This window comes from Saccostrea cucullata, unplaced genomic scaffold (genome assembly GCF_032062105.1).
Source record: "Saccostrea cucullata isolate Sc308-1 unplaced genomic scaffold, CSIRO_AGI_Scuc_v1 ctg1687, whole genome shotgun sequence".
In the NCBI taxonomy this organism is placed as follows: Eukaryota; Metazoa; Mollusca; class Bivalvia; order Ostreida; family Ostreidae; genus Saccostrea; species Saccostrea cuccullata.
Genome location: NW_026938680.1, coordinates 1 through 22,734, shown reverse-complemented (window position 1 = coordinate 22,734; position 22,734 = coordinate 1). Strand labels below are relative to the sequence as shown.

The 22,734-nt window shown below is 33.7% G+C and overlaps 1 long non-coding RNA gene across 1 annotated transcript; it reads left to right on the top strand.

Annotated features, from left to right (window-relative positions):
* Positions 1-7,048: 7,048 nt before the first annotated feature.
* LOC134250903 (uncharacterized) lies at positions 7,049-21,684 on the top strand. Its single transcript, XR_009988621.1, has 4 exons — positions 7,049-7,373; positions 8,091-8,148; positions 8,269-8,365; positions 21,489-21,684. It is a non-coding gene; the product is annotated as an uncharacterized LOC134250903 (long non-coding RNA).
* Positions 21,685-22,734: the final 1,050 nt, after the last annotated feature.

The following is a 22,734-nucleotide window of genomic DNA, read 5'->3' as shown; positions in this document are numbered from 1 at the left end:
TAAGAATTTGTTCACAGTTTATTAAATGGCTTCCTATAATTTCAATCAATGATTGGATATCGTTTTAGTGAAGGAAGGCAGATGGTTAAATATGATACTTGTTATGTTGCCCGGTGAAAGCAAGTTTGAAAAGGGATGTGTTTTTAATAAAGCAATATGCTATCAAAGACCTTCAATTAAAATTTTACACTTTGAAAAATACTTGAATATTTCAACAATAATATAAATATCAAATTCCCAAAGATATTGTTTACTTTTTGATCAACCCTCGTATACTGTGTCAAATAAACATGCATTTACAATTTTCATTACAGAGGAGCAACAGTTGAAAAGGCATGAAATCATTCAGAGTGGGTTAGGAGATTTAATGAATAAATTTTTTTTGTCTATTTGCCCATATTTTCAAAATTACAATTGTACAAAGTAAAGAGAAAAAATCAACCTACAAACATCTTTAAAATGATGTTTGGTGTTCCTCCCAACTCAGGAAAAAATCATTGGGTCCGTATTTATAGGTGAGAAAAGAAATCCTTAAAATTTAAAAAGAATTGTTGACGGAAGAAAAAGAAAAAAATATCGTGTAATGGAATGTTAAAAAAATGATTCGGGCCATTTCTAGGCAGTAGATCGGGAGAGAGGGCAACCAAATATTTTTATAACAAGTGGTCTTATAAGGCTAGTACATGTTCCATCAAATACTTAGTAATGCAAATTTTTTCAATCTTTGACACTATTTTGAAAAACAAACATAGGATATTCGGGGCGTGGGGGGGGGGGGGGGGGGGGGGGTTAGCACGCACTTTTTTTTTTGCGATGATAGACATAGCATATGCAATGGACCTTTCTTTGCAAACATTGTGCTCGCTTCTAAATTTCATAGAAACAACTCATTATATTTTATCAAGCTTTGTATGTTCTATGAGCGAGAGCTTACAACGTTGTCAACTTAATGAGACATGATGCGTTTTGTGTCCAAACATGACCCCATACAATGTGTTGGTCATTGCAAACATTCTAGCTTTTTATGTGAGGTGACTATGAGGAAATCCTATAACTGCCTATTTTTTCTATCTAACTTCTAAACAAAATAGACATATGTACCAACTTTTCGAATGGAAGACATGTAATTATAATTTATTTTTCATGCACTGCATATTGTTTAACATTTTCAAATTAAATGCTAAGCATCCTCCTTGCAGTGCCCCATTTGAAAATAACTTCTATCGCCACAGAAAAAAGACCCACCGTAAACACATATGTTTAGGACATTTTAATCCTTTTTTATTGAGTTTTAAAGAAACCAACAAATTATCAAGACTTGTTCCATAAAAATTAAATATAATCATGGTAATAAACGGATCTATCCACAGCAGATATATGCACATGCCAACCATGTGCTTAGTGGAATAATACTAACGAGGAATTTCGAGTTGTAAACAGAACAGTTTTTCCCGATTTGCTGGAATGAGGTTAAAATCGCGTTTTTTCATTAATCAGACGTTGCGATGCAACAAATAAAAGTAGTAAGTAATATAACCTAATGATTATTACTTAGTAATTTCTTGTCTTGATGTTATTATGGTCGCATTTATTCTAAAATCATTGTTATTCGAACTCTGTGTGACAGAGGAATGGCGGACGAAATAAACACGTGGCCTCAGGAAGACACCCATATGAAAAATCAAATTTTCAAGAATTATGGATAATGACAAGAAAAAAACGAAACAAATGATTGTAGCCATATTATCAATGAATTAAACTAACTCCATTTTCAATGCATTTTTCATCTCATGAATGCTGTAGCTGCGCAGTTCTAACATGATTAATTTTCTTCTAATTAAGACAAAATAAACTTAATTATTTACTAATTTTGGTCTCTAACAGTAGGTAATTAGTGCATTATCAGTTTGAGTAACTTTGAGCTAGTTTAGTAGAGTATTAAGCGCATTCTTGGTATTTCTTAGTTTACACCAGACTAGATCCAATATGGCTTGTACATCCCCCTTAATCGTAAGAACTGTTCATGCACTTACCGAGAGAACTCATCGCCACACAAAATTGATCCCTTTGACTCCTTTAAAATGTGAGAAAATAATTGTTGAAACTGTTGTAAGTTCTTGGGCCTAGAGTTAATGGATTAGCTTTCTTACCTGTATCCAATCCTGAGTCGTCTTTGAAATGCAGACTTTTTCTTTTCACCACTTATCAAAATACTCTTGCAGAAAAAAAATTACAAAAAAGCAAAACTACTTCAGAGGAAAAAAAATCGTAAGTATTCGTATGGAAGGTTGTATTTCCCTTCCGAAACCTTGATATAAAAGGTGAGAGATTGAGTGTGTTTAAAAATAAAACCTGAACGTAAGGCAGAGAAGGGGTATATAAACCTTATTTATATAAAGGCAACGGTACAAAATTTGCTTTGTCAAGATACATGTAGCAATCAAACAATTATATTATATACTAGTTTTTAATTTTATTTGCAATTTCATTGTAGTTGTCTTATCAAAAGTTTATGATCAGAAAGATAATAACCTCAATGTGATGGTTCAGGTTTTTGTCTTCCATTAAGGGAAATGTAAACTATGGAAATGAATAAGAGGCAAAATCTTCCAAAGTAAACATATCCTTGTTATTCAGAAACTAAACAGCAGTGCATGAAGAGAGGAACAAGGAAAATATATACTCAGTACGTCTTAGAATGTTCTTATTTAGGTTTTTACAATTGTTAAAAACCTGGATCACTGAATGTTAACGTTTCCTAAAACGTTAAGGGGTGATATTGACGAATAGAATCCTCTATGATAAACTTGATTAACTTTTCAATAGTCAACTTCTCTTACTTATGCAGCACTTAACCTTCATCACCTGCATACGGGATTTATATCTCTCCGTTGTTTCGATACGCAGTTTAAGAGCATGCTCAACGTATGAACAACTTCTTAAACAAGGTAAATTACTGACAAACAAGATGATGAAACAAGAATATAAGCAGTCTCGTTTAAAGTCATCATTTCGTAATTTCTATGGGCGATACAATAACCCTGTCAGCAAATGCAATTTATCATTGAGTAAAATGCTGACTGACGGGTTTAATTTCATACTTATTGTTAGTCCATAATTTACACACTGAATTGACGATTTCCCGATCATGACAAGGAACACACGGCAGATGTGATCGGTCCACAGGGGATGCCCACTCCTCCATGGCACTTGATCCATGCACCTCTGATGTTTTGGTGTTCTCCTTTGGCTCTGCTACTATTTTGTAATGTTTAATGGACTTTTGAGTTTGAATACTGTTCTTTATCTCCATATAATTCATACAACACTGTGATTTCTAGAGAGAAAGGGATGGTTTAGTTCGCAGATCTTTAGTGGAATATGCTACGAAAAAAATAGCTTAGAATAGTTTGTTGAACATTTCTTCGTTTTAAACCTGGAGATAGATTTCGAAAACATTAAAATAACTATTTGATCTGAGCAATGAAGCTAATTCAGATATAATATAAATGCATTATTTAAAAAAAGAGGGAGAGAGAAATTGTGAATAAACATTTAAATATATCGAACTTTGATTGAAAAGTTTTTCAATAAATTGAATGTCATCTAATTACTTTATTAAAAAGAAGGCAAATCAGCTCACTTTCAATATAACTTTGTTCTCATTAACGGTAAATTTAAAAGTACTTTAGGGGAAACATTTGTTGATTGTTGATTTTCCGTCAAATTTGTGGCAGAAGAAGAGCAGAAGATTTGTTGAGTTCATATTTACCGTTTCCATTTAGATCTACAGTTACTTTAGGACTTACCCGAGGCCTTCTTAACATAAGCTAAATGTTAGACTAATTCTCTGAATGATTTCAACTTTTTATAGGAACTGTGACACGTAGAACTCAGAATTTCTCAAAACTCCCCATGATGAAAGTATTTGACACCATAAACACAAATTAAGCAAAAGTTGGTTGTTATGTGTCATGGTTACCATGGCAACACGTCATAAAGTTTGAGAAATGGCTTTTTTGAACATGTTTAGAGTCCCGTGATTAACGTTTGCAGCTATGCAGACAAGTGACAATGATTTTTTTCTCTTAAAAGCCAGACTTTATCTGCGAAATCACTAGTCTTGTTTATGCGTTACTTTAAAAACAAACTATTCAAAGATATTGATTTTATTTATTAATTTTCATGTAATAATTTTTTAATTAGTAAATTGAAAAGCTACCAGGTAAGGCATCCATTAAGTGAATGTTGGCTTGATCTCTCCCGAATCAGGCTAAAAATATTGGGTCGGTAGAAAGGTGACAAGTTACTTTTTCACAAAAAAAATTTCAACATAACTGTTGACGGAATGAACAAATTTAAGAATAAAAAGTACCATGAAGGTTAAATAAAATAAGTCAAGCCATTATTAGAAAGTCGGTCAGGAGAGGGAAAACAATTTTCTTAAGAAAGTCTAATATAGTTAAAAAATTCATTGTTAAACAAAGAATGATAATTCTTACTGGTTGCCATGATTACTATGTTTTAAACAGAAGGAAGGGATATTATTTTTCTTTACTAGTTTTACAAACACTATATAAAACTACGTTCACTTCTGAGAGAATATGGTATGGTCCAAATCAACATATCCGACTCGTTTTAAGTTCACCTGAGCTGAAAGCTCAAGTGAGCTTTTCTGATCACCCGATGTCCGTCTGTACGTCTAGCTGTCCATCTGTCTGTCCGTCCGTCTGTAAGCTTTTGCCATTTTCAACTTCTTCTCAAGAACCAATAGGTCAATTTTAACCAAACTTGGTACAAACTTCAAAGCATCCTTATGTAAAGGGGAGTTTAAATTGTTAAAATAAAGAGCCAAGTCTCCTCACAAGGGGAGATAATCAAGAAAAAACAAAAATAGGGTGGGGTCATTAAAAAATCTTCTTCTCTAGAACCACTGGGCCAGAAAAGCTGAAATTTATATGGAAGCATCTTGGGGTAGTGTAGATTCTAAATTGTTCAAATCAAGACCCCCCGAGGTAGGGCGGGGCCACAATAGGAAATCCAAGTTTTACATATAAAGATATAGGAAAAATCTTTTAAAATCTTCTTCTCAAGAACCACTGGGCCATTGGAGCTGAAACTTATATGGAAGCATCCTTGGGTAGTGTAGATTCTAAAGTTTAAAAATCATGACCCCCAGGTGTAGGGCGGGGCCACAATAGAGAAGTTTTATATAGAAATATATAGGAAACATGTTTAAAAATCTTCTTCTCAAGAACCAGTGGGCCAGGAAAGCTGAAACTTATGTGGAAGCATTCTGAGGTAATGGAGATTTTAAATTGTAAAAATCATGTTTTACATAGAACTATTTAGGAAAAAAATCTTATTCTCAAGAACCACTGGGCCAAGAAAGCTGACACTTGTGTTGAAGCATCCTGGGGTAGTGAAGATTCTAATTTAAAGTATTTAAATCATGACAGGGCAAGGGGGTAGGGGGCCACGATAGGTATAACAAGAGGGGAAATCTGGTAAAGAAGTGCATAACCGAAGATACTAAGGTGAGCGATGTGGCCCCTGGGCCTCTTGTTTAAAATAGACCGTTGTTTTAATTGGTAATTATAGGGAACATTATGTACAAAAGATGAAAAATATTTTGTTTCCTTGAATACATATCCTCATAATTATGTAGCTTCTCATTTTTTTAAAAATAGGACTCTTATTTACGAAGAACAAATCTGAATCAATTTTGTCTACCACAATCTCAGACTGGATGCAAGAAGGTACCAGATAAGGCTATATTTCTATGAAAATTGAACTTTTTTGGTAACCATAACAACAGTGTTAATTTCTTCATCAAACTTTATTAATGCATGTTATCAAATTTAAGGTCTTTCAGATAAATAGGGTTTCAGGAGAGTCGAAAATATGTTTCTTGATCAAAAGGTAATTAATTTCCTAAAGCAGCCAAAATTCATCTCTTTAATTACTGGAAAGTTGTTTCCATGGTAATCATAGGAAATAGGAATAAATCCCGATTTTCTTACGCTATCTGTGTTATAATGTCCTATTTTTCTTTGGGTTTAATAGATTCAAAGCAGCTGAAAAACTAATTTTTTCAAACTTCTATGGCTGTTACAATAGCAACCACAGTAAATAAAATTGAAGTTATATATGTTTCTGGTATCACGTACATTGATAATGGGCAAAGTTTCATCAAAGTTGGTGATCAAGTGTGCCCAAAAATTGTGGTTACATGTTAATAAGTACATATTAAAATAGTTGTTTTTTAGCATACATTTAGTGACATCATTCTTCTACGTAAACAATCTTTTTCTCAATTGTGTGGGTGGGAGTGGGAGTGTTCCAACCGTTAAAGGAATAAAATATTTCCAATACCTGTGTTAGTTGTAGACTTTGGAGAAACACCATAATTTGCAGCATGTAATCAGTCTCCATTTCGTCATGGCTGAGGGAAAAATTTCTGTCGCGCAACCAAGGGTATGAGAAGATTGAACGCCCCCGCTTTTATATTATATATATAATTAATATAAAATATAATAATTACATCTTGAATATAGATTTTCAATAAATGCTTACTCTGGTTGTTTTTTTTTAAATTACTAGTATATATTTATATATTTATGTTTACATGTATACATGTACTGTGATGAACAAATTTGCAATTTTAGTACCCACGTGCACTAATATGTGTCATTAAATTACAAGGTTTTATTACCAGTCCTGTGAATTTAGTATCAGCATGAAAGGTTAATTATTAAGTTTCGGTCCGGATTTCTGTTATAACAGAAGATATAAGCAACCCCCCATGAACTTTTATTATTCGACAAATTTCATCAGATAAGAGCACTACGATTACTAAAATTCCCGACTTTCTTTATGTTGGAGAAAAAAGAGACACCCAAGTGACTTTCATTAAGATTGCCATTTATTGATTTAAATGTCGACAGATGATTATGTGAAGAACAACCAACAATAAAATAAACCTAACGCTGAATACGCGTACATGAAATATGTATGACGCGATCATCCATTAGCCGAAATTGAGAGAAACTGAACTGAAATGACTTCAAACAACATTAAATTCCCCGTGTACATAGCATGTAAACGTTATTGTGACCTCTTTCAAGTATATTGGATTTGGAAGATCATTGTCATATTTGTCGAATGGATTTTTATTTTATTTGTGTAAACGACTTCTATTTAAACAGCAATTTCTATCGAGTTACGAATTGCTAGATTGCGGACGTTAGGAGAATTACCCTGTTTGTAAAAACGCTTTCGTTTATTTTACACTTGATACTAAATATATCGAGCGTTCGGGCCCTGGCAGAGTGTCTCGCATTTCTATCTTACCGAGAGAAAGACTGCACAGGGTAAGTGTAGGTTTCTTCACTTGACATTGCAAATTGAAATGATTGTTGATTATCAATGATAGCATTTGTGTAACAATAATTTAAGGTATTTTTGGTAATTTTAGATTTAACCTTTAAATCATCACATGTATGGATGACGTTTACGATAATAATACAAATTAATGATAATTATAAATCTATAAATTGAATGTACTTGCCAAATCAGAAAGGACAAAATTATGAAAATGAGTAAATTATCCACGCTGTAGTATTTATAAAAGTTAAGATAAATGTACACAATTTATTAAATAGCAGCTAATACAATTTGAACATACTTGTATATATTTTTTGTTCAAAGACAAGGTAAAGCATTTAAAAACAAGACAACGCAGGGTGTATATTATTTCCGCGTAACTCACACCAGGAAGGTTTGCTCTTGTATATAGAATGTTCCTTCCTTTTAAAAACAACAAACAGAATTACTAAAAACAGACGGAGAGATATTGACAAAAAACAGAGTTTTGAATCATTTTACACTACACATGTTTTAATAAATCAATTCAGCAAATGTACGTTACATGATTAAGAACAGAAACATGGTTACATCTATAAACGCAACATATGGGGGTCAAATAGGTTTACGCTCAATTGTTCATACCTTGTAATGAAACGTATGAGCTTGTTCATGGATTGCAAAAGGTGTAATATGGTCCTAATCTGAGGCACATCGATTTACAGAGGCCGCCATCACAGCTGTTACTGTGTCCTAGGGAAAAAAACCGAAGAACAGTAGCAGGTAAGGGTTTTACACTGTTTTTAATCTGAAATTAAAGGAAATTAAAGCAAATATGTCATGGTCCGTGCAGATCGCCACAAGTCCGAGAGAGAATCGATTCTTCTTGGAATTTTTTTCCAGATATCATCTTAACTGACGACACAGTTGACAAGCAGAAACAGGCATCCAAAGATCTAGCCCAAGACCTTCAGCTGTGATCGAAGTCCTCTTCTATATGGTAAAATATTATTAACAGACATGGATTTCCATCACTTAAAAAATTCTTTTATTAAAAATTCAGTATAACAAGAGAAAGCAAAATTTGAAGACCGAGAGCCTCTGTTGGGTAGAGGTAACACCGATTTCACGTGCTTGTCAACCAATCAGCTGAAATACACGTATCCCTATAGTGATTGTTACTATGGTATAGTTTCTAAATTTATTTTTATACAAACAACCTTTTTTTGTTTGAAAGATAATCGTCCAGCGTGGTATTCTTACTTCTTACGCTGTAAATATTCTCGACCATGTAAGCTTTCATTTGAAATAAACCTGAAATAAATACATGTATCACCAAAAATATCTCACATTGACATGAGGATCTACCTATAAAATGTTATTAAAAAATCACCAGATTCGCCCCTACAGATTTCTTAATTGATAGAACGTTATGTTGTTCAAACGAACCTACAGGCCCAGTCAAACGATAGAGATAGAATGAAATATGATCGGATAACAAACAGTATTCAAGTTCAAAAGTCCATTCAAACTATAAACCATCAGAGGTGGAATCAGATGGAGTGAGAATCCTCTGCTGACCAGTCAAGAACTCGCTTCATTTGTTTGCAAAATAATTATATTTTACACATGTTCATCCTTTCAAAAGGGTTGCCGGTTATTTTGATAGACATGATGACTTTAACCTTTTCCTTAATTATGCAGCAATATATACCTTCATCACATGCATACGGGATTTACCCGGTATATCTCATAGCTGATTCAATATGCAAGAGCATGCTCTACGTATTGACATTTCTTTAACTAGGTAATTTATTGACAAACAAGTTGATGAAACAAGAATATCAGCAATCTCGTAAAGTCATCATTTCGTAAGTTCTATGTTCGATACAATGACCTTGTCAGCAAATACCGTCTATGAGGAAGTACAATGCTTTCTGACGTTTTTCATACTTATTGTAAGGTCATTATTTGCACTGAATTTTTGACGGATTTTCCCGTTATCTCCCGATCATAACAAGGAACACACGCCGGGGGATGTGACCGGTCGGCAGAGGATCTGATGTTTTTGAAGTCTCCGTTCTGCTCCAAAGTTGTTTTGTTTAATGAATTTTTTTGAGTTTGAATGCTCTTCGTTATCTCCATATATTCTATGCAATATCATTCATTTGCAACTTAAATTTATATTTATAATGAACTTTTGAGCTTGAATGATGCTTTTCGTTCTGTACATTGTAACTGAATAGGATGTATGCAGCCGCAGTCAGATATACATGTATAGTGTGTTCTAGAGGTTTACTGTTTAGGATTGTAGCACATGCATCTGAAGCATTGATACACCCCCAGGAACTATCAACATATAAAGAGTTTTTTTTTCTTGAAAAAAAAAATCCCAGTAAATCCAAACCGTACTTCATTCTGTGCAGTCGTTCGTACTTTTATTAAGAGTTACATGTAGGATTTGCACTTAAACTGTATATTAAAAATACTGTGCACAATAATTTTTAAACCCTTAATAGTTAAAACCGTTTGCACGAATGATATGCATACCTATATGGAATCGACGTGACGTCTTTAGGAACTATAGACTCGTTAAAATGTAGTAGTTGGAAGGGTGTTTCTACGCTTCAGGTGCCTGTGGTAATAACGTTAGGTATATTAATGATATTGGGTGATAAATCATGGACTCCACCATTCTATCTATAATATTAAAGTTACCCATCTCTGATCCACTCTTCCTCCTATACCAAATGAATTTAATGAGACCCATAGTATAATAATTATAGAATTCATTGTGCACCTCCTTTATTATTTTTTTTGTTGGGACATATGTTTGGGTTTTCCAAATACGTAATTCGCCATTATACTCGCACATGTTTGGCAGCAGGTGTATCATTTGTTGAACTCAACGTGAATAATACGTTGGTGTGGAAATTTGTAGCAATGGTCAAAAATTGACACGGTAGCGGTTCCCTATATTATGTTTATGTATATTTTCGATTGACTTTGCCTTTGTTTTAAAAATTGATATTTCAATGCCCCCGCTTGAAAACTAGGGGTTGTCCGTCCGTGTGTGTGTTCCTCTCTGACTTTAACCCTGTATTTTCCCATCCCTTGAATCAGCTCACCCCACTGTATAATAAGACTTACAGAGAGTTTTTATTACAGTAGTTGAGCGGTTCAGGACAGCTTGTAGGCAGCCTAAAATTGCATGTGCAATTGGACATGACCAAATATTTTAAAAAATCAAAATTACAATAGAGGACATAAATCTATTTTACTGTAGCCTTATGTAAAAACAAACTATCTTGAGCTGAGAAAGATCCCTTCGAATATATCTAATATCAGGGTATATTAATTTAAGTAAGGAAACAAACAGATGATGCATGCAACTATACCATTGATTTAACTGTATATTGACTGAGTGTCACAGCACGCCAGTCACTAGTAATATTGTAGCGAATATGGAATAATTGTAATTGTGTCACAAGCATTACTTCATGTATGGTACGAAAAAGAGAACTGTGAACTCACTAATTTTCGTTGTTTTCGATGTATGCAAGAGACCCATGAATTCATATCCACCACGAAATTTAAAATTTAGACACACAACTACTAAACTGTTAAATCATATCCCCAGGAATATTTTTTTTCTCAAGGAAATATGGAGATAACGAAAAAATTTCAAGATCAAAAATTCCATAAAACAATACAAAATAGAAGCAGAGCAAAAACATCAAAGGTGGGATCAGGTGTCATGGAGGAGTGGCCACACCCGCCGTGTGCTCCTTGTCATGATCGGGAAATAACAGAATAATCCGTCGTCAATTCAGTGTATAAATAATGGACTAACAATTAGTATGAAAAACGTCAGTCAGCATTTGACTCAATAAAAAAAATTGTATTTGCTGACAAGGTTATTGTATCGACCATAGAACTTACGAAATGATGATTTTACATGAGACTGTTGATATTCTTGTTTCATCAACTTGTTTGTCAATAATTTAACTCTTTTTAAAAATTGTTCATACGTAGATCACACTCTTGCATATCGAATCAACTGAGATACATATACTCAGGCGATGAAGGTATATTGCTGCATAAGTAAGGGACGTTGACGATAGAAAAGTTAAAGTCATCACGTTTATCATAGAGCTTGGTTGTTAGATTACCATAAAAGTCTCTTCCAACTAAAACATCCAAATATGAAACAGATGTGTCAGACTCAGTGGTATCTTTTATCTCAAGCTCAACAGGATATATCGTATGGACATAAGAATGGCAATTACAATTGTTAATTGACAATATGTCGTCGATATATTTAAATGTCGAGTGTAAGGCCATAGCAAGTGTTTTCTTCTTTTCACGCATAAGACTTTGCACGAATTCTGCTTCATATGATTACAAAAATAGGTCTGCTAATAACGGGGCGCAAATTGGTACCCATGGTAATTGGAATATATTGTTGGAGGACCTGGTCTCCAAAAACAACATAGATATTGTCAATCAGAAACTCAAGCATCTTTTTGACGTCGACTTCAGAGTACTTGTGTGTACAATCAGAATGTTTTTATACCCACCGCTTGAAAAGTGGGAGGGTATATAGTGATCGGGATTTCCGTCCGTCCGTCTGTATAGCTGTCCGTCCGTCTGTTAGGCGTTATCTCTTATCCGCAACTCCTCTTATACTACTGAGTGAAATTTAATGAAACTTTCACAGAATCTTTATTACATATTGCCATTGTGCACCTCCTATTTTACTTTTTTTATTCGACATGTATTTTAGGTTTCCCATAGCAAAACACGGACATTGCCATTATATTCTATATTTATATTCTATAACGTCACATATAGAAGCTTCTGGATAACATTTGATAGGAAGCTGTTCACATATAGCAACACATAGACATTATGGGAGGCGGGGGGTATCATTTAGTGAGCTCATTGCTCACAGTATCTCTAGTTTTTAAATAATTTTGCAAATGACCAACGACAAGATAAGTAAATTTACGAGTTCCATTTTTATTGAAAAAGCAGCTATCAATGATATCGAAAAGCCTGGACTTTAATTATTATACCCCCCGCTTGAAAAGCGGGAGGGTATATAGTGATCGGGATTTCCGTCCGTCTGTACGTCTGTCTGTCCGTCCGTCCGTCTGTCCGTCCGTCTGTCTGTCCGTCCGTCTGTTACGCTTTTTCTCTTATCCGCAACTCCTCTTAAACTACTGAGTGAAATTTAATGAAACTTTCACAGAATCTTTATTACATATTGCCATTGTGCACCTCCTATTTTACTTTTTTATTCGACACGTATTTTACGTTTCCCAGAGCAAAACATGGACATTGCCATTTTTTGTTTACCTATGACGTCACTTAATAGAAGCTTCTGGATAACATTTGATAGGACGAGTTATTCCTCTTTACACATTACCGTTAAACAATATAGAGCAACACATGGACATTATCGGAGGCGGGGGGTATCATTTAGTGAGCTCATTGCTCACAGTACCTCTAGTTTATCGTGGGGACCATGAAAATTGAACCCCAAGAAAATATCTGATTTTACAGTATGCTCTGTGTTGGCGTTACACGACACAGTTTTCAATGGGAATTAGGTTGAATCTTGTAAACCACACGCTTTTTGCTTCAGACTGATCAACTCTCCTGGTAACCACTCAGGAAAGTCATCCTAACATTTAACTAAGATTTTTATACCCCCGCTTGAAAAGCGGGAGGGTATATAGTAATCGTTAATTCCGTCCGTCTGTACGTCCGTCCGTCCGTCCGTCTGTTACGCTTTGGGGTACCCATCTCTTATCCGCAACTCCTCTCATACCACTGAAGGAAATTTAATGAAACTTTCTTTATTACATATTGCCATTGTGGACCTCCTATTTTACTTTTTGATCTGACATATATTTTGGATTTTCCAGAGCAAAACATGGACACTGCCATTTTATTCATATGGGAGGCGGGGGGTATCATTTAGTGAGCTCATTGCTCACAGTACCTCTAGTTTTTGTTATACCGCCCTGCTTAAAAAGGATGTGGGGGTTAGTATATAAAGACGTATAGTGATGGGGTGTCCGTCGGTATTTCTTTAATTTTCTTTCGTAAAGTTCCGAAACACTCGGGGGTCACCATTTCTTATCTTCAACTCTTCCTGTACCACTAAACACAATAAATTGATACTTTCAATTATTTAAAGTGCAAAAAAGTACACCTCTTATTTTTTCCTGATTAATTAGCGAATATTCTGGGTTTGCCACGGCAAAACTTTGATTTTGCTACCAAACTCATTTTGGAGCGGGGGTATCATTTGTTCGCTCAGTGATACGTATTTACTAATGTTGATGAGAGAAGTGGTTGATATCATCCTCAATTCGTATGCAAAGCCAAATACATGTTTGGGTACAGGATGCTGTCGTTTCTGCCAGTGTTTGTTTTTCTGTCTTAGATGTAAGCTTTTAATTTGTTTATATACAAGTACAGAGACTCTGGGCACGAGACGCTTTCATATCTCACACGTTCATCATGTTTGGATATTGGGGAAACGTAAGTTAATATGTTTATTTGCGCAGAGCATTTTGCGAATCTGTGATTCTTTTAAGCATGCTTATGGTAGTCTGACCAAAACCACTTACAACAGAGATTCACTAGAGACTCGCATGGGAAATCGTCGTTGTCAGATTTTCACAGTTACTTTTTTCTGCCCAAAAAGAATAAAACGCTGTGATTGTTAGAGGAAATCAATAAATGACTCTCATTCTCAAACAATTATTGAGAACAAAATGTAATCAGTCTCCCTCTGTCGGATTAAACTGGACGCAATTTCCCTACTCCTGTCAAAGTTTATCATTTTGCACACAAAACAAAGTTTTGTCGCCAGTATTTTATGCAGCTATCAGTAAACAACAAATACAACAAATTTAAGGAAAATGCAAATTGATTTATCGTGTTTAGGTTACTCATAGAAAATTAAATAAATGTTAGAACGAAAAATCTTCGAAAAATATGTGTTTTTAAAAATTTTCAATTACTTTTATTCATGAAGGCACATTGGAAACAAATAAATGATGTAATCAAAGGATAGCTTTAAAAGAGGTAACGGTAAGTTTTTTTCTTGGTCTAAAATTTTTGTTATAATAAAATTTGAAAATCACAATCACTACAACGCCAGAGGTGTGATCAGGTACCATGAAGGAGTAAGCATCCTCTGCCGACGGCCATACTCGCCGTGTTCTACTTGTTATTATTGTGGAAACGGACAATTTCGTAAATAATTCAATGTGTAAATAAATACCAAACAAAACGTACGAAAACGCCCGTCAACATTGAAGGAAATAATGTTTAAAAAATCGGAATTCGCTTTTGGGATATTTTGTATATGGGATTGATGACTGAAATGTTTGAGATCAGTCCAATTGATCTTCAGGCTCCGTGTGTTTCATGTGTCAAATTCAATTCCTGGTCTCTGATTATAGAAAAGGAAGACTTTATTGTTGGTACAGCTTCTCATACCTAACGGTGGCCACCCTATTCTAAGGGCATTTCTTTTTTTTGAAATATAGATTGGTTTGTTAAATGATTGGCCAAAATATTTTCAAAAGTAATAAAATGTGTCGTCAATTAAAATTGTTAACTCTACAAATGTCCATATTCCAAACTAGGCAATATATACAGCTAACCGCAAAAAACAACCCCAAAAAAGCCCAATGCTTCATCCGAAAATATTGTCGTTTATCGCGACCAAAACTTTCCCTGCAAAAAATATGCAAGGCAAAAAATGTGAAGAATTGTTGAAATCCCCATAAATTGGTTTACACAATTCTGTATAATTAGATAGAAGTCTGACACTGAGAAGGATCAAGTTTAAGTAGTCCATGCATTTTCTTCTCGTCCCGATCCAGCTCTTCCGCTGTAGGCTGGGAATGATTTCATGTCAACATAATCCCCGGCACGCGATTATGCCTGACCAAGAGGAATTACAGACAAAGTCAGAGAAACAGTTTGACGCGAAAAGCTTCAGAAATGGTCTTGATTTATTTCTTTTTTAATTATTTGTCATGTACCATCAAGAAAATTAATTTGCTGAGCTTATTGACTGTCATTTGATGTTAATGGTTAAAAAAGAGAAAAAAGCAGAATCAACAAGTTTTAAATGCAAAATACATGTTACCAATTTTTCTTAAAAGCTTAGAACTACAAACTTACATTGGAAATTAATCAAGTGAGAAGATATGAATGATATTGCAATAATTACATTCAATATGAAAGTTTGTAATCGTGTTAATTTACAACAACTGTAGTTGAATATGAATCAAAAGGTGTGTTGAAACAAAAATATTTAACTATACATGTTTCTAGGGTTGCTTGTAATCAGTCATGGTCAATTAGCACAGAATGTAAATGTTCCTTTGGCATTAATTAAGTTGATGAAACAAGAATATCAGCAGTCTCGTTTAAAGTATTCATTTCGTAAGTTCTATGGTCGATACAATGACCTGATCAGCAAATACAATTTATTGAGTCAGATGCTGACTGACGTTTTTCATACTAATTGTTAGTCCATTATTTATACACTGAATTGACGACGGATTTTTCCGTTATTTCCCGAAATTAACAAAGAGCACACGGCACATTTGACCGGTCGGCAGGGGATGCTCACTCCTCCATGGCACCTGATCCACCCTCTGATGTTTTGGAGGTCCCGTGTTTGATCTACTTCTATTTTGTATTGTTTTATGGACTTTGATATTGAATACTGTTTGTTATCTCCATATCCTTCATTCTAAAACTGTACAGTATAGACTGCAGATTTTTAAAATGGTATTTGCCTTGTTCAGTATTTTTATAAGGACAGCTGTATTTTCATCATTGTTGATATTGTAATGCTTGAGAAAAAGTCAAAACAAATGAATTTAAAATAAAATTTTGCAGTAAAGACTAACCATATTTTGTGTTTTAGCAAAATGAAGAGGGTAAATGAAGCATAAACCAGTGCCACTTAGGCACTCATATCCAAAACAAAAAGAAAAAAATATAGCCTTAAATGTAAATAAATATACAATCACTATTATGGAATTAAGAGATTTTTACATTTCAAGAAATCACTTCAACGTTTTTATTGTCCCAAAGAGAATCTAATTACGGACAGTAGCTTTCTTAAAATAAATGTATGTAAAACTGCCACCCAGTGTCCAATTTGAGGATAGGTAACGATGCTAATGGCTTCCTCGATGCGGGCTCTAAATATCTTATAATTGCTTATTGCCTAGGTTACAAGTAGAGACATCATTAAGCTGAAGACTCCACTTTCTCTCTTACATTTGGAGATGGCTACCGGGGGAGATATAAGCACAGACAATAGTGGAAATCGACGTCTTTGGGGTTATAAAATCCATTATCATTTAATAACAGTCTTTATTTCTTATGCCCTTTGATCATAACCTTCGTCCAGAGGGACAACTGATGTAAAAGTAGGCAAATACTGCATAAAATATAAAATGGGATATTATCGTGAAAAACACAAGGCATCAGGTGCTGAATCATCAAGACAGCTTTCCTCTGTAATAATAAAAGACCTTCCATTTTAGGCAAATAATCAGGCTTAATATTTTTGTCGCTTTAGCACTGCAATATTTTTCTTTCCTTTTTGAGCTTACTCTTAAGACAGATACAAAAGCGGCAAAAATGTTCTATTTGACAGCTGTACCGGAAATAAGTTATAAGCTATAGTTATAGTCTCGTGTACGATACTGGCGTCTGAACGTTAATTTTAATGAACAAAGTTTCCCTTATAGAAAATACTGACACGTTAAGTGAAAAAAAATACTTGTTCTAGAAATACCACTTATTTTTTCAATTAAATTGACAACAAACACCACCTGATTTAGCATACTAGAGAGAATTCAAACATATTGATTAATTGACCTTACTTTGTGAAAGGTAAACAGAACCCCAAACTGTTGGTGCTTTTTTTAGGTCGTGTCCTTTGTTGAAATGTTTAAATTGTATAACGAGTGTCTCCTCAAATTGTCTGAATTCCCAGGTCAGATTGGTCATGATAGCATAATATAAATTGTGAAAATGCTTTTATTGTGATCAGCTTCATTTGTATCTCACAAAGATATTACACATGATTATAGTACATGCTATTTTTTTAATTGAGCCAGAGGTAACTAGATGCTGATATGAAACAACAATACCGCGCGAAAGTATTTCCTTCTAAATGTTTTCACCTTCATATTTGGCTACAAAGAAAGAAGCCATAATCATTCTATAATTTATAGAAAAAGCCAGCTTCAAACCACCATTGGCTTCCATTTGTGAAAATCAAAATTTGGAAACCTTAATGCACAAAACAAGATCGAGACACCCAGACTTATTCAAGATAATATATGACCAGACTACACAAACTACAAATGTAAGAGAAGTTCAGTGAACAGAACTTTTAACCCCCGTTTGGGCTCCATCGTGCAAAATCTAAATTCTAAAACCATATATCACATCTGAAGGATACTACAAATTTGTTCCATAAGAATTGATTACTGCAAAAATGTACTAAAAGTTTAAGGAGCAGGAATTTTGTAGGAAAGCATCGTTTTTGACCCCCTGTGCACGAAAAGGGTGACAAATCCTGATTTTACTTCAACAAGACATCCCAGTTTTATAAATAAATTTTGCTAAAACAATACATTGCAATATGTAGGTAATATATGGTGTTCCTATTGCATTGACAATATATATGCAGTTCCTATTTTTTATTCTTTCATGAAGAGACAATTTTTTGTGTTCATATAAAGTTCAGTGTTGAAGATTTTCAATGAATTTCATAACGAAATTCATATTAAATGTAAATATTGATAAATTTTGATTGAATCTGCTCGTTTACTTTATTGAACAATTAGCTTGCTCAGCAAAACCGTAAGTGCTATTTGCTTATGAAAGTTCAAATCAAATTCATGTACTCTTTATTCTGTAGGTTTTGCAACAAGCGTGTGGTTTTCAGGGTTAGGTTCTGCAGTTAGAGCACCTTGACCGTCGTTGTGACCCGTAACTCAAATTAGCTAGATTCTACAAAGTCGCGGATCAAGGACTAAAAAAAACAGTAAACATTAAAACTTTATCAAAATTATTACCATATTTATGGTATCAGGGCGTACATTGTAAGTCTTTTCAATTCTCAATACAAATATTTCCCGCCATAAAGTATAGATTTTATGACATCACACTTGACAATTTCTTTTGTAGTAAACATACTAATTGTACACACAAGTAACACAAAGATGACATAAAAGGGAAGTTTTGTGTTTGTGATTGACTAATAATATTTTTTTTGGGAGGGGGGGTATGTTTTCTACATCTAACATTTTTGTAACTGATATTTCAATACTACTACTTGGTGCTTTGTTAATAGGAGACCTTTTTTTGTATTTACGATACATGAGCGAATCATTTTTTTTTAACTTCTTTGTGGTAAAAAAATTAAATTCCTTTGCCGCTGTACTTATATCGGCATTTTGAATATATATAACGACGAAAGCCTACCAATTAACAATATCTATTTTCATTCTCCGAACTCGATAATGAGTACCGTGTATGACTCAAGCTTTTGTCATCAACTTTTTTAATTTATGTAGAAATCTACCATCATCGTCAGCATATGTGTTTAATATGTCTCCGGGTTGATTCGATACGAAGAGCATGTTCTATGTATAGACAATGTTAAACCAGAATAAGCTGTTGACGAGTTTATGATACTCGTATGGAGATAAACAGTATCGTTTGAAGTCAACATGCACTATGCAAATTTTATAGTGGATACAATGATTTTGTAAAAAATACAATCTATCGTTATATGTGAGTTGAGTGTTGAATAATTTTCTTACAAATTATTTGCTTATTATTTTCAAACCGTGAATTGTATATGGATTTTCCCGTGTACGCGATCATGACAAGGGACATACGGCGGTAATGGCCGGTCGACCGGGTAGCAACTTCTCTTTGGAACCTTATCCCATTTCTAATGTTTTAATAATCTGTGTTTGCTTATTCCTAATTTGTTTTGTTTCAATGAATTTTTTTTAAAAAGGAAATTTTGGGCCCTTTTTCAGTCGAAATTTAATATTAACCAACCCTGAAAAATCCAAAAGTTGCTGGGTAATCTTAAACCTTAAATTGCCACTGCTAAAATTATCCTGGGGTTTAACACATTTGTGTTCCAAATTTTTCAAAAAATTTTTTCCCTTTGGGAAATCAAAAATGCAGAGTACAACTATTTTAAATTAACCTCCGGAAAACGATCTATTGTTTGAAGGGGGGTTTTTGAAACCCCTTTCGGGGTTTGGGAAAAAAAAATATTTTCTGAAAAGGGAACAAAAGATGGCACCCTGAATAAAGTTGAAAAAAAAAAAAAAAAAAAAAAAAAAGTTTTTTTCCCAAACCCAAAAAATTTTTTTTGGAAAAAAAATGGAAAAGTCTGAAAACTTTTTATCGAAGGCGATGCTTGCCCTTTACCACGTATTTCTACTGACCCAAGCCCAAAAATCCTTATATGTTAAGGCAGTAGTCATGTATTTTATATTTATTACATTAAAATAAGATGTTCCACATGAGAAAGTTATAATTTAATGCCAGGCTTCCAAAGAAAATTCTAACTATAGAGCAAGACCTAGGGAAAAAAGTTTTCCTCACAACACTAGTTCCTCAAAATCCGGCACAGTTCCAAGATGAAAACTCATTTCGACATGTATGTATTCAAGTGTCTTTCAAAACAAATTTTAATATGTTTTTAACAAAAATGCATTTTCCAGCTAAATATTCACGACAGAAAATATTTAGGCAATTACATGTAATCTTTTCGAAAAGTTGTTCAAGTCATGTTCACAAAGGTTTGTAGTGACGCGTGATTTTTAAAACTGGCATATGATTAAACATGAGAATGAAAATGAACCATTTTTCTAATTCTATATCAAAACATTATTTCAAAATATAGAACTCATCAAAGCGACAACTTTGATGAGATTTTCTACTTAATTTGATCGATTTAGCTTCAGACTTTGGACGAATATGTCAAAACAGATTGGCTAGCAAGTGAATTTATTTTTTACAAGCTCAGAATTGATATAAAGCATCTGTTCGTCTATATTGATATTAAATAGAAAAAAAAAAACTGTCGCATTTTGTAACTTTTCATTTAATTTCACAACGGACAATCCCCATTAAACATCACCGACTTTCAGTCCTTTGATGTTTGCGTTGGGATATTGATGGAAATATAATGAAGCTGAAACAAATATCCTAATGATGGATTGTTTTTATGAACAGATTCCCTGCACTTCTAAAGGCCATAGCTTTTTCAAGTTAAGAATGCTTTGTTTGATGGAATTCCTTTGCAAAAGGCTAATTTTTGTACAAAGCACTGTACGTTATATCTAGCTTCTGTATTTACTTATGTCCAAAGTATAAATGATTTTTTGTTGCGGTCATTCTTTGTCATCAATCTTACCAAGAAAAAATAGAATGTATTAGCTTGCATTCGAAAAATCTCAATGTATATTTTGTATGATTATGATACAGTGCAAAGCAGAGTAGAACCATTCAGTGCTTTGACATTCACTCAAATCCTTTTTTCTGTCACCTTGCCTTTTGATACACAGAATAAAACAAATTTGTTAGTAAGATAACCATGGAAGTTAAATTTGGATCTTTGAACCCTCCTGAAAATCTCAATGTTATAGGCTTAATAAGATGCACGTTAAGTAAATATCAGTTTTGTTGATATATGAAAAAAATTAAGCATTGTCAAAAAGAAATGTAGATAAATACTAAAATGTTATACATGATTACAGGGAGAGGGGAATGGAGTATAAGATCCAGGAAAAATACCTCGTCTTGAAATCTACAAACACAGTTAAAGACTTTCATATTTCATTCACAAAGTGAACGGTTAATAAGGATTGTTTACATTTCAATACGCGTATAGTTTACACGAATTCCGAGATGAAACATATGCTTCTGTGGGTATGGCGACCGGGCCAGAGATATACAGGTTTTTAAATGGGAGCGAAGATCGATCCCGAGATATAAAGTGTGCAGCTTTTCTCCTTTTCCACTTGCAGGTGATTGCTTATTTATACAAAGTGTCATCGTGCACGGATCTGTTTGATCTGCCGCTAACTCGGGCGCTAATCTTCTCTTCCTTGAAAGCTTCTCACTGGATGTATTCTCACAAGGTAAGGCTATGTGGTCATGAATCTTTTCCTGAATTACATCAAAGATAATGGTTAACAAATCGTTAATGCATGCTAAGGATTATCTCACTGTATACATATTTAAATGTGTTCACAGTTTGACTGCTAGTTTATATATTCCAAGAAAATCAATCATATCGATAATTTTCAGACGTCCAAGATTTTCCCCATCAATGACTTGTTTGTAAATAGATTTCCCCTCTGATGTTCATGAGCTTCCATTTATATTTATATTTACATATAACTGATGATTATGAATTATTCATTGTCATCGAGTTAAGACCCACGGAAACACTAGTGATTTCTTCATAATAAGATTTACCGCAATGCTGACCTTTGGTACACCTTACGGTGGAGGTTATAGTACTTGGTATAGTGTGCAGAGATCGGAACCCCTTTGACATTTTATTTAAAAAAATGTTTAAAATATTGTTTATATCATTTTAACATTTGTTGATTTTTAAGAAATTATCTAGAGAAGGATTTTGTTGAAACGTCGTTTCTTCTGTCTATTTGCTTGATACATTATGTTTAAAAATGCATATCATAAAAATTCCTAACGTCTTTCATATGAAGTATTCCACTTCTTAGCTGCGTGCCATCTCCACGAATTTTGAATGTGTGTCAAAACTTTCAGATATTTATTTAAGTTTTGACAACTGCATTTCATATTTTAGGATGTGTTTATTACTTTTCTCTGGCGCACATTTACGTAAACCTACTTTATTAAAATACAATCAACACTAAGCAACAAGTATTGACAATGTTTAAATGTTCTAAATCTGAACAAACAGAATTCAAACAGAAAATTAAGAGTATTGAGAGTATAGCAGCACGCTTGTATATACAGGGGAACTATTCATTTAATGTTGTTACCTTTTCTTTTGGAAAAGAAAACGTTAGAATTTAAAAAAAAAAATTAAAAATGTGAAGGGGTTACCTTGAATTTAAAGGATCCTTAAAGTTTTGTTCAGCCTGTAATGAATCGGGGGAAAATGATTGTAATGGAATACGTGTATCTGGTCAGAAAAACGAGAAAATATGCGCTATTTATTTTTTTGGGGAAAAATAATTTGGTTAAAAATATGTTCAAATGTCTTTACCAAAAAAAAGC